We start from the raw sequence: 14478 nt of genomic DNA on the forward strand, positions 1-14478 counted from the left end.
ATCTATCTATCTATCTATCTATCTATCTATCTATCTATCTATCTATCTATCATCTATCTATCTATCTATCTATACACACACATATATATATACACATACATATATACATGCACATACTTATATATGTGTGTATGTGTGTGTGTGTGTGTGTGTGTGTGTATATATGTTTCATCAAATTAAAATTGTTACCCTCTTTTGAGTTGCTTTCCTTTAGAAAAGCAGATTAAAGAACCTGTGCTAGCAGTCGTCCTTGGTATGCTAGGGCGCTTGCTGTTACAGTGTGCTACAGCTTATGGGGCCACAAAAGAGTTGGACACTACTGAACAAATGAACAACAAAAATGGTGGGGTTCTTCAAGCTAAGGAGACCTCTCCCCACTCCCTATTTCTTACATCAGTTCCCTGACACTAGAAGAAACCAAGAAAGGTTGTTGGTGAGGTATAACTCAATTTATTTTTACTTTAGTCCATTTTTGTACTCTATTTTTATTTCATTAAAAAAAACTTCCCAATTTCATGTGAGAAATTTTAAGCTCTTTTTTTTTAAAATTTCAAGTTCTAAATTATCTCACTTACTCTTGCTTCCCCCCCCCCCTTGAGGAGATAAGCAATGTGATATCCATTATACATGTAAAATCATGGAAACATGGTTCCATATTCACCATGTCCCAAAAGAAAACACACACAAAAAGAAAAAAAAACAAGAAAATAAAGTCAAATATTCTTCAATATGTACTCAGATTTATCAGTTTTCTTTCTGGAGTTGGATTACTTTTTTCATACATGGGTCCTTTGGAATTGTCTTGCATCATTGTCTTGGTCATTCTAACTCAATTTTTTGAGGGTTTGGAGAGATCCATGATGCTGATAACATTGCCATTTACGGACACAGATCCAATTCATTCCCTGTGGTCACAGGAGGGATATGTAGACTGAGCCCATGTCTAGTTCCTCAGGGACAACCAGATCAAAATCTGAATCTAGTATTTACATTGCATAACTTTTCAAGGATTCAAATGATTACTAGTTAGTAAGTCATAGTTTCTCCTCTGAGTATTTTCTTACCTTGGCATTCTTAATTCATCAAATTTGTCTTGAATTTTCCTTGAAGATGATTGTTCACTATCTCCAGCTACCTGTGTTGTTGTGGATTTTGACCTTCCTGCTAGTATATATCTTTCTGCTGTCAGATAAGATGCACCTTTCCAGTAAGGTCTTAAATATAGCCATTATTTGATCCTCAGTAGATCCAGTAGTCAGTTCCTAGGGCATCTATTTATCTTTATCTCTCCAGGGATCCCAGAGTATACTACTCATACTCATAGCTTACATTATATTCACCTTGTTTTTTTTCCTTATAACATATAGAAAGTACCTCTCATCTCTCCAAATAATTCAAAGCATGCTACCCAAAGCATCCCATCCCAATGTTTCCCATCAATATTCTACTGACTGGACATATATAGTACTAATTTTAGCTCAAATCACACTACATGGAGCAATGTAATAGCTATCAGTACTCAAGCACATAATATATCAATAATGCTAAAACCTAATTGCACAACAGTGAATCAATCAGACACTGTGCACACAAAATTGGCAGTTACAGAGCAGTAGTGATATAGAAACAACAGCTGTTCAGGTCAGGAAGAAGGGTCCCAATAGGAACAACAACTTTTTTGTGCTGTCAATACAGCATACAAGTAGGAAAGAGGGAAAAACAAATAAGGTAGTGGTTAATATCCTTAGGCTTCTCCCAGAACTTAAATAGATTTACAAAATGATTAATAAAACTAACATATAGGCACATAAAACTAATATATATGCATATATAAACATGTATATATAGATGTGTGTATGTCTCTATGTATATGTGTATAATGTGTTGTGATAGTAATGGCATTTAAAGATTCCCCTGTATTGGCTTGGTTTTCAAATTGATTGTGTTAAAACCCAGAGCTTGTTATCCCACCTGTGGGATGGACTTGTTGATGTGAAAAGAAAGTCCTGAACTGGGAGGAGCTGGTGACATAGATTTGGAGAGACAAGAGAGAGGCAGAAGAACTTTTTTTTTGGAAGCAGCACCTCGTGGAGAGAGAGAGACTAAGAGAATTGCTGGTGGCAAACAGCCAGGTTCCAGGACTTCTTCAACAGGCCTGTCTTTCACCAGTGGACAAATATGGCAAAACAACATCAAAACAGACAGACAAAGTACCAGCAAAACAGCCATGTCTCCTCAGTCCTTGGCAGCTCATGGGGCAGGTCTCAAAAGTCCAGGGCAATTCAAAGCGGCCACCAGCAATTCTCTTAGTCTCTCTCTCTCCACGAGGTGCTGCCTCCAAAAAAAAAGTTCTTCTGCCTCTCTCTTGTCTCTCCCACAGGTGGGATAACAAGCTCTGGGTTTTAACACAATCAATTTGAAAACCAAGCCAATACAGGGGAATCTTTAAATGCCATTACTATCACACCTCAAAACAGGCTAAATGGATGAGTAGCTACTATTCCTAAAGACAGAGTGGAGTTTGTATAAACAGACCACTATGATACAAAACCAAGTCAAACTACATGTTCAAGGAATGGGAAATTTACCTCCATCCAGACAGACTGATATAAAACAGCTCAGCCAATTTTCCAGAACAACAAAAAAAATAAGATGTCTATTTATCATACAGATAGAAAGAAAGGCTTAAATTGTACATGTGCTGAAGCAACATGTAGCATCAAATTCCCAATGCATAAAAAATTAAGTAAAGGTCTGATCTCACGAATGTTATTACTATAACTGGAAACAAAAAGAGAGGAAGACAGACAGAGGCAAAATACTAAGTGTGTGTCACTATTTTCCAGAAAGTCTCCAAAATGGAAAACAGAGTGAATATTTCTTAAATATGATATGTGGGAATATTGACTATTTTATTCATGTTGGTCTACCCAGATTTGTGGAGCCCTTTCAATTGATTCACATTGCATTTTGTATTTTCCTTTAAAAGATTCTCAGGGGTATTATTTTTTTTTATAGGGTGAGAAATAATAGATAAGATTTTTACCTCATATGCCATCTCAAATTCTAGTTGTGTGATTCTGGGCAAATCACTTATCATCTCTGATCCTCAGTTTCTTTATAAGTAAAATTGATATAATTTTACCTACCTCATAGAGTTGTTGTTATAGCATATGAAAAAACAGTTTTCAAACATTAAAGGTCTATATAAATGAAAGCTGTTTTTGTTTCTTGCACTGTCTATGATTATATTGGTGTTAGAAATTCTTGGTGGAAAACTTCAACAGATCAGCACTACTTCATTATAACTAGGTCCCAATTAGTACTAATAATGAATCCCCTGAAGTAGTGGCATCATTCAGATTTGCACTTCATGCTTCCATTGGGCTTGAAGCAATTACCACATTTTACTTAATTGTAACCTTGAATATTGCAAATTGGTATATATACAGCCACTTCAGATGAGTCATTATTCACACTAACTAGTATCTTACTGTATTATTAGTACATTCTTCTCATCTTATCTGATGATGTTGAGATAGAAATAGTTCAGGACAAGTCACTATCCTGCTTTTATTCTTTTATACTTAATGTTCTGCCATCTGTTATAATAGTGGATAAAACAGTTGTTTGGATAAATGTAAAAAAAATGAAACTCTTAAAATGTAAACAGCTTCAGGGCAACTTAAGTAGCAATCACTATGTCTGGGATAATATATGCCTCACTCTTCCCAGAAGGGTTTTTAATTTCTTCTGCTAGGTCTATATTTTGGAAGTTTTTGCTCCAAGTAGATTGAAAATTATTACCATTTAATGAGGGAACATTTATTAGAAATATTCTTAAATTTTTCTGCATTGATGTTCTGTCCAAACAATTTTAGGCAAGTGTTATCTATGGCAATAATCCAGTTCTATTACAGTTTATGTCAAATTCTCATGGATATTTGAAGTCTGTGTTTGTATTATAGGAAATTGTTGTCCGTTAGTTTATGAAAGATAGTAAGCATCAGATATGAAATTTCAGCTACCAAGTTCTGTCTTATTAGAGCTTTACTAGGTGCTATTTTTTTTTGCCACCTGGAGTGATGTGTCATTCCATCATTACCATTTCCTAGCATGATTGGTATTGATTCATAAGCCCAGGCTCTTTCAAAACAATTTTTCTTGCCTTTTCCAATTTTTCCTCTAAGTTACTTAATCCTAAAATGTCATCATGAATCCTTCTGTCTTTATAAATGCATTCTCATGATTTTCTAATTTTCCTCACCCTTTTTCCTTTCCCTGTCTCCTCCCACACCCTCATATTCTAGGGAAGGTACTTCAAATCTCTAATAATCTTAAGGTGACACTTTCAGGAAAATGGAACTTCCTGAGTAATATCCTGCCACACATCCCAATGTGCTAGTCAGTAAATAAGCATTCAATAAGTTCTAATTATTTCCTAAGCAACATACTAAACCCTGAGAGATACAAAGAATAGCAAAAACTAATACTTTCCCTTAGCAAGCTTATATTCAATTGCAGGATACAACATATTTATAGTTACATATATGCACATACATCTGTATGTAAGTATATACATACACACATATACATGGTTGTTCTTGTTGAGTCATTTCAGTGACATCCAACTCTTTGTGATATCATTTGTAATTTTCTTGGAAAAGATACTGAAGTGGTTTGTCCGTATACACACACACACACACACACATATACACACACAAACATACACATATAATAGATTAATGTAATGTGAAAGAGAAAACCACTCAGAGAACTAGAAAAGGCTTCCTGCACAAAGTGGGATCTGTGATGGATCTTGAAAGCAGTCAGGAAAACTACAAGTTTAAGAAGAAGAGGTGAGGAGGCAAGGCATTGCAGTTATGGAAAATATCTAGTGCAAAGGGATGAAGTGTCATGTTAGAAGAAATAAAAGTAGGCTAGTGTAGCTAGATTGAAAATAACATGGATGAGAGTAAAGCTGGAAAAGTATAAAGGAACCATGATATGAAGAGCTTTGAAACAAGAGGAATTTATATGTGATTCTGGAGGTGATAGGGATACATTGGAGATCAGTGAGTAGATTTATTTATTTATTTATTTATACTTGATAAAAATCACTTTGGCAGCTGAGTAGAAAGATAAGCTATAGTAGGGGCTACATGTGGCTGAATAAACATCATTCATCCTGAAGTCTTCTCTATTTGATAATGTGGTCAAAGAACTGTGTGATCTCTGTCTGACAGTAGGATTCAGTTACATTAATTTTATTTTTATAAAATTGAGAAGAAGGATGAATTCATCATTGGAGTGCCTAACTTCATTTTTCTGAAGTCTCAAATTTCCCAATAATTCCCAAAATTTCTACATTCTTCTTTAAAAAAACCTACTATATTTCTAACATTTACCTATTATTGTCGATGTAAACCAATGGGTTAACTCAATAGAAAGAAAGGGTTAAGGGCACGTCAAAGGTCATTGCTTCAAACTTTTTCTGAAGTATTAATTCCTTTTGTAACATCCCCAACAATCAGTTCACCTTTTCCATGATCATCCCTAGAAATAGGGAGCTTGGTGATTCCCAAGGCAACACATTCTATTTTCTAATACTTCTAACTATTAAGTCATTCTCCTTCTAAAAAATACCCAGCTCCCTGTAGTCTGTAGTAAGGTCATCTGGAGATATACTGTATGTCTCTTCTCTTCATGTGAAAGTTCTTCAACTATTCTAATACAATGCTTGCATCCTCTCCATAAGTTTTCTTCATCCACGCTAAGCATCTCCACTTCATTCAGCTAATCTTTATGTAATTTGGCCATCCTGGTCACCCTACCTTATCCAATCCAGTTCTTGGGCAAATATTTTGTCTTAGTTCTCTTTCCCCCTCTCCAACTGTTCTTCCCTCACCTTCAAATACCTTGACTTCTTTCTGACCACTTAAGGTAGGATATCACTTAATGCACTATTTTCTGTTTTATCTTTCTATATTCTATCCCTTGGTAATCTCATTTACTCCCAGGACTTCAGCTACTACTCTGTAAATGACCTTCAAGTCCATATCTCCAGCCCTAGTATCACTTCTGAACCCCATAACCATAATTTCATCTGCCTGTAAAATATACATATAAAATATACACACTAGCACCACAAACTCAGTATGTTAATTTCTGTTTTGATAAATTCATTCCTCAGGGCAGCTAGGTAGTACAGTGTATAGAGCACCAGTCATGAAATAAGGAGAACCTGAGTTAAATTCTACCTCAGACAATTACTAGCTATGTGACCATAGGCAAGTTACTTAACCCCAAATGCATCCAAAAAAAAAAGAACAAAAATTGTCCATTCCTCATTTTGACTTCAAAATTACCAATTTCTAATCGATTCTGCTATCTGCTACTGTTTTATGAGTGAGGTCATTCCACTCATTTTCACAGTTGTGCTTATTATGTATTTCACCCCATATTTTTTATCCTTCTTTCTCTCTTTTCATCCATTCCATCCTCAAAATAAGAGCCATGCCTCAAATGGTAAATTGCCAAGAGATACAAAAATGAAGATTCAAAGGGGAAAAAAAATCAAAGCAATCAAGAAGTGGATCACCAGGATCTGTGGCAGTTTCCAGAATTATCAATCAATAAATGCCAAAGACAAAGTGAGAGTTCAATGTGGAGTTTATGTGAACAGGGTGTCCAGAAGTGTGGATCAGCCTTTGCCCCTGAGGGAGACACAGCTGAAGTGCTGCAGCTGCATGACTGCTTCAGAGCTCCTGGCCTGCAGATTTTAGGACGACCAAGTGACCAGTCTGAGGGGTAATCACTCTTGCTTTAACCTGCTTGGATCTGGATTGCTGTCTAGGGTGGAGGTCCTGGGGTGCATGACCAGTATGCCAGAACCAATGGAGGCTTCTGAGAGGGCACTCAACTAATAGATCTGGCAGCTGAGAAAACCCCAGCGATTTGAGACAAAGCTCTGTTTTCTGGAAGCAGAGTTCTACTGTCAAAAAGCTCAAAAGTCAAGTAATTGAGTGGCAACATGAGAAAGCAAAGGAAGCAAAGCAAGCACAGCAATCCAATTGTGGATTCCTTTTTTGGGAACAAAAAGGATCAAAGCATGGAACAGGAGGAAGAGAACAAAGTCAAAACTCCTGCATCAAAACTTCCAAGAAAAATATGGACTTACAGGCCAAAGAGAAGCTTAAGAATTTTGAAAACCAAATAAGAGGAGTGGAGAAAAAATTGGGAAGAGAAATGAGAATGATGAAAGAAAATCATGAAAAGAGAGACAACAACTTGACTGAAGAAAATAACACCCTAAAAATAGACTAACTCAAATGGCAAAAGAGGCTCAAAAAGCCAATGAGGAGAAGAATGCCCTAAAAAGCTGAATTTGCCAGATGGAAAAAGAATTTCAAAAGGTCACTGAAGAGAATCATTCCTTCAGAATTAAATTGGAGCAAATGGAAGCTAATGACTATGAGAAATCAAGATATTATTAAACATATCCAAACAATTGGAAAAATAAAAAGCAATGTCAAATATCTCATTGGAAAAACCACTGACCTGGAAAATAGATCCAGGAGAGATAATTTTAAAATTATTGGACTACCTGAAAGCCATGAACCAAAAAAGAAACTAGAAATCTTCCCTCTAGAAATTCCCAAGGAAAATTCCCCTAATGTTTTAGGACCAGAGGGCAAAATAGAGTTTGAAAGAGTCTACTGATAAACTTTTTTTTAATGCTTTATTAACTCCTGATTTACGTCATTCGTTTCCACCAGATTTTGAGTTACAAATTTTCTGCCCGTTTTTCCCCTACCCACTGCCCCAAAATAGCAGTCCCACAGGATATCCCCCCCTCCAGTCTGCTCTCTCCCATATTTTCTCCCATATCATTTTCGACTTTTCCATTGGATCTCTATGCCTCAGTGCCTGTATATCTTATTTCCCAATTACATGTAAGATGATATTAAAAATAGTGTACGTATGTATATATATATATATATATATATATATATACATATATATTTGAATATTTGATTTTGAAACTTTCAATTCCAGATTCATTCCCTTCCTTCCTTGTCACCCACCCTTACTGGGAAGATAAGCAGTTCAGTATAGGTTATACATGTGTGGCTAATGCAAAACAATAACATAGTAGAGATATTGTAGAAGACTGACTATACTTCCCTCCCTCCTATCCCACCTCATGCTTGTTCTATTCTCTACTTTGATCCCATAAAAGTGCTTCCAACTTCCCTCCCCCACAGCCTGCCCTCCCTTCCATCATCCCCCCTCTCATCCCCTTCCCCGCCTACTCTCCTGGAGGGTGAGATACCCTATTTCATTCCCTCCTCAAGCCAAATACAATGGGAATAAGGTTGACCCCTTCCCTTTTGCCTTCCTATTCTTCCCCTCCATTGTAAACATTTTCCCTTGCCTCTTCTGTATGAGATAGTTTACCCCAATCTATCTCTCCCCATCTCCTCTCATTATATTCCTCTCACCTCTTAATTTCACCTTTTAAGTATCATCCCTTCCTGTTAAATTGGTCCTGTGCCCTCTGTCTATGTATACCTGTAAACATATATACACACATTCACATATGTATTCATATGCCCATATACCCTCATATGTACATATATATACATATATATATATATATATATATATATATATATATATATTTCTAATCCCTTCAACTACTGATAAAAGTTTCATAAGTTACAATTATTGTTTTTCCATGTAGGAATGTTAATAGTTCAACTTTGATAAGTTCCTTATGATTTCTTTTCCCTGTTTACTTACTCATGCCTCTCTTGCTTCTTGTATCTGAATGTCAAATTTTCTATTCAACTCTGGTTTTTTCAGCAAGAATGCTTGGAAGTCCTCAATTCTACTGGATGACCATATTTTACCCTGAAACATGATACTCAGTTTTGCTGGGTAGGTTATTCTTGGTTTTAATCCCAGCTCCTTCGACCTCTGGAATATCATATTTCAAGCCCTTAAATCCCTTAATGTAGAAGCTGCTACGTCTGGTGTTATCCTGATTGTGTTTCCACAATACTCAAATTGTTTCTTTCTGGCTGCTTGTAATATTCCCTCCTTGATATGGGAATTCCTGAACCTGGCTATAATATTCCTAGGAGTTTTCTTTTGGGGATCTTTTTCAGGAGGTGATTGGTGGATTCTTTCAACCCCTATTTTGCCCTCTGGTACTAAAACATCATGGCAGTTTTTTTGAGAACTTCCTGGAGGATGATTTCTAGGTTTTTACTTTGGTCATGGCTTTCAGGTAGCCCAATAATTTTTAAATTATCTCTCCTGGATCTATTTTCCAGGTCAGGTTTTTTTTTTAAGCAATTGGGGTTAAGTAACTTGTTTAAGGTTACATGGCCAGCTATTTCTGGGTGTGTGTAGCGGCAAGCACCCCAAATGTCCTCAGGGTTTGCTGCCACTACAGGTTCTTGGATCTGCTTTGATAAAGGAAAGCAACTCAAAATGGGATAACAAGCTTACTTTAATCAGTCAGACATATATCGTTTACCTTGTTCAGGGGAAAAAGGTCAGCACCCCGAACTTCAAAGTATACAGGCAGAATTATCAACACAAACAGATCTAATAGACAGATTTCAAACTGTCCAACCATTACATCCATACCCAGTCAACATCTGGGTTTCAACATATGGGTTTTTTCAAAGCCGGGGGGGCTCAGGACAATGGCTTCCCAGAATCCATATCAAATCACAGAACACTTCTCAAAGTGAGACAACAAAACAAAGCCTCACATCAGGGCTTATATAGCCTTCTCCTCGCTCAGAGAATGTAACAACCTTATTGACCCACTGGCCAATCAAAAAGTATTTACTGAAAAACAAGCCTCCCACCCCAGGCTTCAGGTGCACTTTAGCCTAGGGGCAGGGAAGATCTTCCAAATTTACATTCCCATTACAGTGTGGTGCTAAGTATCTGAGCCCAGATTCTCTCCCCAGGTCATCCCAACACTGAGCCAGTGCTCTTACTCAGTGAGCCACCTAGTCATCCCTAAGGTCAGTGGTTTTTCCCATGAGATATTTCACATTGCCTTCTATTCTTTCATTTGTTTGGATCTGTTTAACAACATCTTGATTTCTCATGAAGTCATTAGCTTCCATTTGCTCCAATCTAATTCTGAAGCAATGATTCTCCTCATTGAGCTTTTGAGATTCTTTTTCCATCTGGCAATTTGGCTTTTTAAGGCATTCTTCTCTTCATTGCCTTTTTGAGCCTCTTTTGCCATTTGAGTCATTCTGTTTTTTAAAGTATTATTTTCCTCAGTCAGGCTGTTGACTCTCATTTCATAATTTTCTTGCATTTTTCTCATTTCTCTTCCCAATTTTTCCTCCACTTCTCTTATCTGCTTCTTAAGGTCCTTTATGGCCTGTAACCAACTTGTGTTTTCCTTTGAAGCTTTTGGTGCAGGAGTTCTGACTTCACCATTTTCCTCCTGTTCCATGCTTTGCTCCTTTTTGTCCCCAAAATAGGAGTGTAATGTTGTAATCTTCTGTCTGCTTTGTTTCCTTTGCCTGGTCATGCTGCCCCTCAGTCACTTGACCCCTGGGCTTTTTGCCACAATAGGACTCTGCCACCAGACAGGGGAGCTTTCGTCCCAAATGCTGGGGTTTTCTCAGCTGCTGGAGGTATTAGATGGGTGCCCTCTCTGAGGTCTCCACACTCTCTGGCAAGCTGGACACTCACCCCAGCACCTCCACACTAGACTGCAATCCAGATCCAAGCAGGTTAAAGAGCAATTACCCCTCAGACTGGTGCTTCATCCCCCTACACTCTGCAGGCCAGGAGCTGAAGCTGCCACTTGGCATTGGCTGGTTGTGCTGGTGTCTCAGCGGCTTCTCTTCCTGGGGGTGGGGGGTGGGAATCCATGCACTCCCACTTACTGGTCCCAAAGTCCAGACTGCACTGACCTCTCACTTTGTTCTTTGCATCTATGTGTTGATAAATCTGGAAATGGCCAGAGCTGCTGCTGATCTGGAGTCCCTCCTGCTGGTGGCTGGTCAGGCCTGCCCTGGGGCTAAAGCCTCATGGGTCTGGGCTTGTCTCCCAGAACACTGCACTGAATTCCTGCCAGCCTGCCAAGCTGTCCTCAGTGGGAGGTTAGCTTCTCTGTGTCATTTTGTGGATTCTGCAGCTCCAAAGTTTGTTTAGAGTCCCCTTTTTACATGGATTGGGGAAGGTGGAAGCCTGAGCTGCAGGAAGGTTGTGCTTCTACTCCACCATCTTGGCTCCCCACTGATCAACTCTTGAAAAAGATCCCCCACAAAAAAAGTCCTAGGAATATTAAATCCACATTCTAGAATTCCCAGATCAAGGAGAAAATATTACAAGCAGCCAAGCAGAAACAATTTGAATATTGTGGAAACACAATCTGGCTAATACAGGCTCTGGCATCTTCTACACTGAGGGATCAAAAGTCTTGGAATATGATATTCCAGAGGTCAAAGGAGCTGGGATTAAAACCACGAATCACCTATCCAGCAAAACTGAGTATAATGTTTCAGGGGAAAATATGGTCATTCAATGAAATAGAGAACTTTCAAGCATTCTTGATGAAAAAACCAGAGGTGAATAGAAAATCTGACATTCAGATACAAGAAGCAAGAGAAGCATGAGAAGTAAAACAGGGAAAAAAAATCAAAAGGAACTTTTCAAAGTTGAACTATTTATATTCCTACATGGAAAAATGATAATTGTAACTTATGAAACTTTTCTCAGTATGAGAATAGTTAAAGGGAATATAAATGTGTTATATACATATATATGTATATGTATATATATGTGTGTGTGTATGTTTGTATACATACATAAATATTTCTATATAGGAGGGTATATTGGCATATGCATACATATGTGAGTGTGTGTATATATGTGTACAGGTATATATAGACAGAGGGCACAGGATCAATTGAATAGGAAGGGATGTTACTTAAAAGGTGAAATTGAGAGGTGAGAGAGTAACATAATGAGAGGAGATGGGATAAATCATCTCATATAAAAGAGGCAAGGGAAAAATATTGCAATGGAGGGGAAAAACAGGAAGGCCAAAGGGAATGAGTCAATCTTACTTTCATTGAATTTGGCTTAGGGAGGGAATGACATACACACTAAATAGGGTATCTCACCCTACAGGAGAGTAGGGGGAAGGGGATGAGAGGGAGGATGATGGAAGGGTGGGCAGGTTGGGAGAGAGGGAAGTTGGAAGTACACACTTTTGAAAGGGACAGAGTCAAAGTAGAGAATAGAATAAGTGGGGGTTGGGATAGGATAAAGGGAAATATAGTTAGTCTTTCATAATATATTCACTATGGAAAAGTTTTGTGTAGATACACATGTACAACCTATATTGAATTGTTTATCTTCCCAGTAAGGGTGGGTGATGAGAGAGGAAGGGAAAGAATCTGGAATTCAAAGTTTTAAAATCAAATGTTTGAAAAAATATTATTGTGCTGTACTGGTGACCTTCAATCTCCTCCGGAGTCACTGCCCGTTACCGACGAGCCATGGTGTCGCGGAAGTTCTTCGTCGGGGGCAATTGGAAGATGATTGGGGACAAGAAGTGTCTGGGGGAGCTCATTACTATGATCAACGGGGCCAAGGTGCCCGCCAACACTGAAGTGGTATGTGGAGCCCCTGCTATCTACCTTGACTTTGCTCGTCAGAAATTGGATGCAAAAATTGGTGTAGCTGCTCAGAACTGCTACAAAGTGGCCGAGGGTGCATTTACTGGGGAGATCAGCCCGGCCATGATTAAGGACTGTGGGGCCAACTGGGTGATCCTAGGACATTCTGAAAGGAGACATATCTTTGGGGAGTCAGATGAGCTCATTGGGCAGAAGGTAGCCCATGCTTTGTCAGAAGGCCTAGGAGTGATTGCCTGTATTGGTGAGAAGCTGGATGAAAGGGAAGCTGGAATCACTGAGAAGGTTGTTTTTGACCAGACCAAGGCCATTGCAGATAACGTGAAGAACTGGTGCAAAGTCGTCCTAGCCTATGAACCAGTCTGGGCTATTGGTACTGGCAAGACAGCCACGCCCCAGCAGGCCCAGGAGGTACATGAGAAGCTTCGGTGCTGGCTTAAGACCCACGTCTCAGAATCTGTATCACAATCTACCAGGATCATTTATGGAGGCTCTGTGACTGGGGCCAACTGTAAGGATCTGGCCTGCCAGCCTGATGTGGATGGCTTCCTGGTGGGTGGAGCTTCCCTTAAGCCTGAATTCCTGGACATCATCCAAGCCAAAAACTGAGCCCTTCATGTGGCCCTCTGACTCCCTTACATGCCGAGCTGGGACAAGGCCACACAAGTCTGGTTTACCCCTCCCCCTCCCATATGATTGTGATGCTGATTCCCCTCCCCCCACAGTCCAATTCACGATACACCTTCCTCCGTGTAGATCGTGTGCCCCAGTTCTCAGCTCCTCAGCCCTTCCTCCAATGGACCAGGCCTTTCTCCATTTATTGTAAATTTGAAGGAAGCAAAAAAAAATTTATTATTATTACTATTATTATTTTTTACATGCAACTGGGAAATAAGATATACAGACACTGGGGTATAGAAATCCATCTTGTCCTACTGTAAAGTTGGAGGAGGAATGGGGAAGGATATAGGAGGGAGCAGATTGGGGGAGGGGGTATACAGTACAATCACTGTTTTGGGGTTGTGGGTAGGGGAAGACAGGAAGAAATTTTGTAACTCAAAATCTTGTGGAAATAAATGATGTAAACTAAAAATAAACATAAAATTTAATTAAAAATCAGAACAATCTATAGTCATATAAAATGCTTTAAATAGTTATTGATTGGAGAAATGCTCATTAAAACAACTCTGAGGTACATCCTCACATCTCTCAGGAATTACACATGCTGGAAGGGATGAGAGAAATGTATACTAATAAACTTTTAGTGGAATTGTGAATTGGTCCAAACATTCTGAAGAACAATTTGGAACTAGATAAAAAAAGCTATAAAACTTGACATACCCTTTGAGCCAGCAGTACCGCTACTAGGTCTGAACCCTAAAAAGATCAAAGGAAAATGACCTCTACATACAAAAATATTTATAGCAGTTCTTTATGTGGTGACAAAGAATTGGAAATTGAGGGGATGTCTATCAACTAGTGAATGGATAAGCAAGTTATGGTATATGTTTGTTATGGAATATTATTGTGCTATAAGAAACAGTGAGTAGGATATTTTCAGAAAAAAACAGTGAAGACATATATGAACTCATATAAAGTGAAGTGAGCAGAACCAGGAAAATATTTACAGAGTAACAATAATATTGTAATGATGTTCCACTGTGAAAAACTTAGCTACTCTGATTAAGACAATTCCAAAGAATTCACGATGAAAAATGCTATCTACCTCCAGAAACAGAACTGGTGGAGTCTGAATAAATACTGAAGTGTAGTTTTCTCACTTTAT

At 38.4% G+C, this 14478-nt stretch overlaps 1 pseudogene; it reads left to right on the forward strand.

Annotated features, from left to right (window-relative positions):
* The first annotated feature begins 12498 nt into the window (after positions 1 to 12498).
* On the forward strand, positions 12499 to 13409 carry LOC138155561 (triosephosphate isomerase pseudogene; annotated as a pseudogene).
* Positions 13410 to 14478: the final 1069 nt, after the last annotated feature.

Source organism: Petaurus breviceps, unplaced genomic scaffold (genome assembly GCF_028583685.1).
Source record: "Petaurus breviceps papuanus isolate PSGF00001 unplaced genomic scaffold, PetGlider_PUasm1.0 91133, whole genome shotgun sequence".
Taxonomy (NCBI): domain Eukaryota; kingdom Metazoa; phylum Chordata; class Mammalia; order Diprotodontia; family Petauridae; genus Petaurus; species Petaurus breviceps.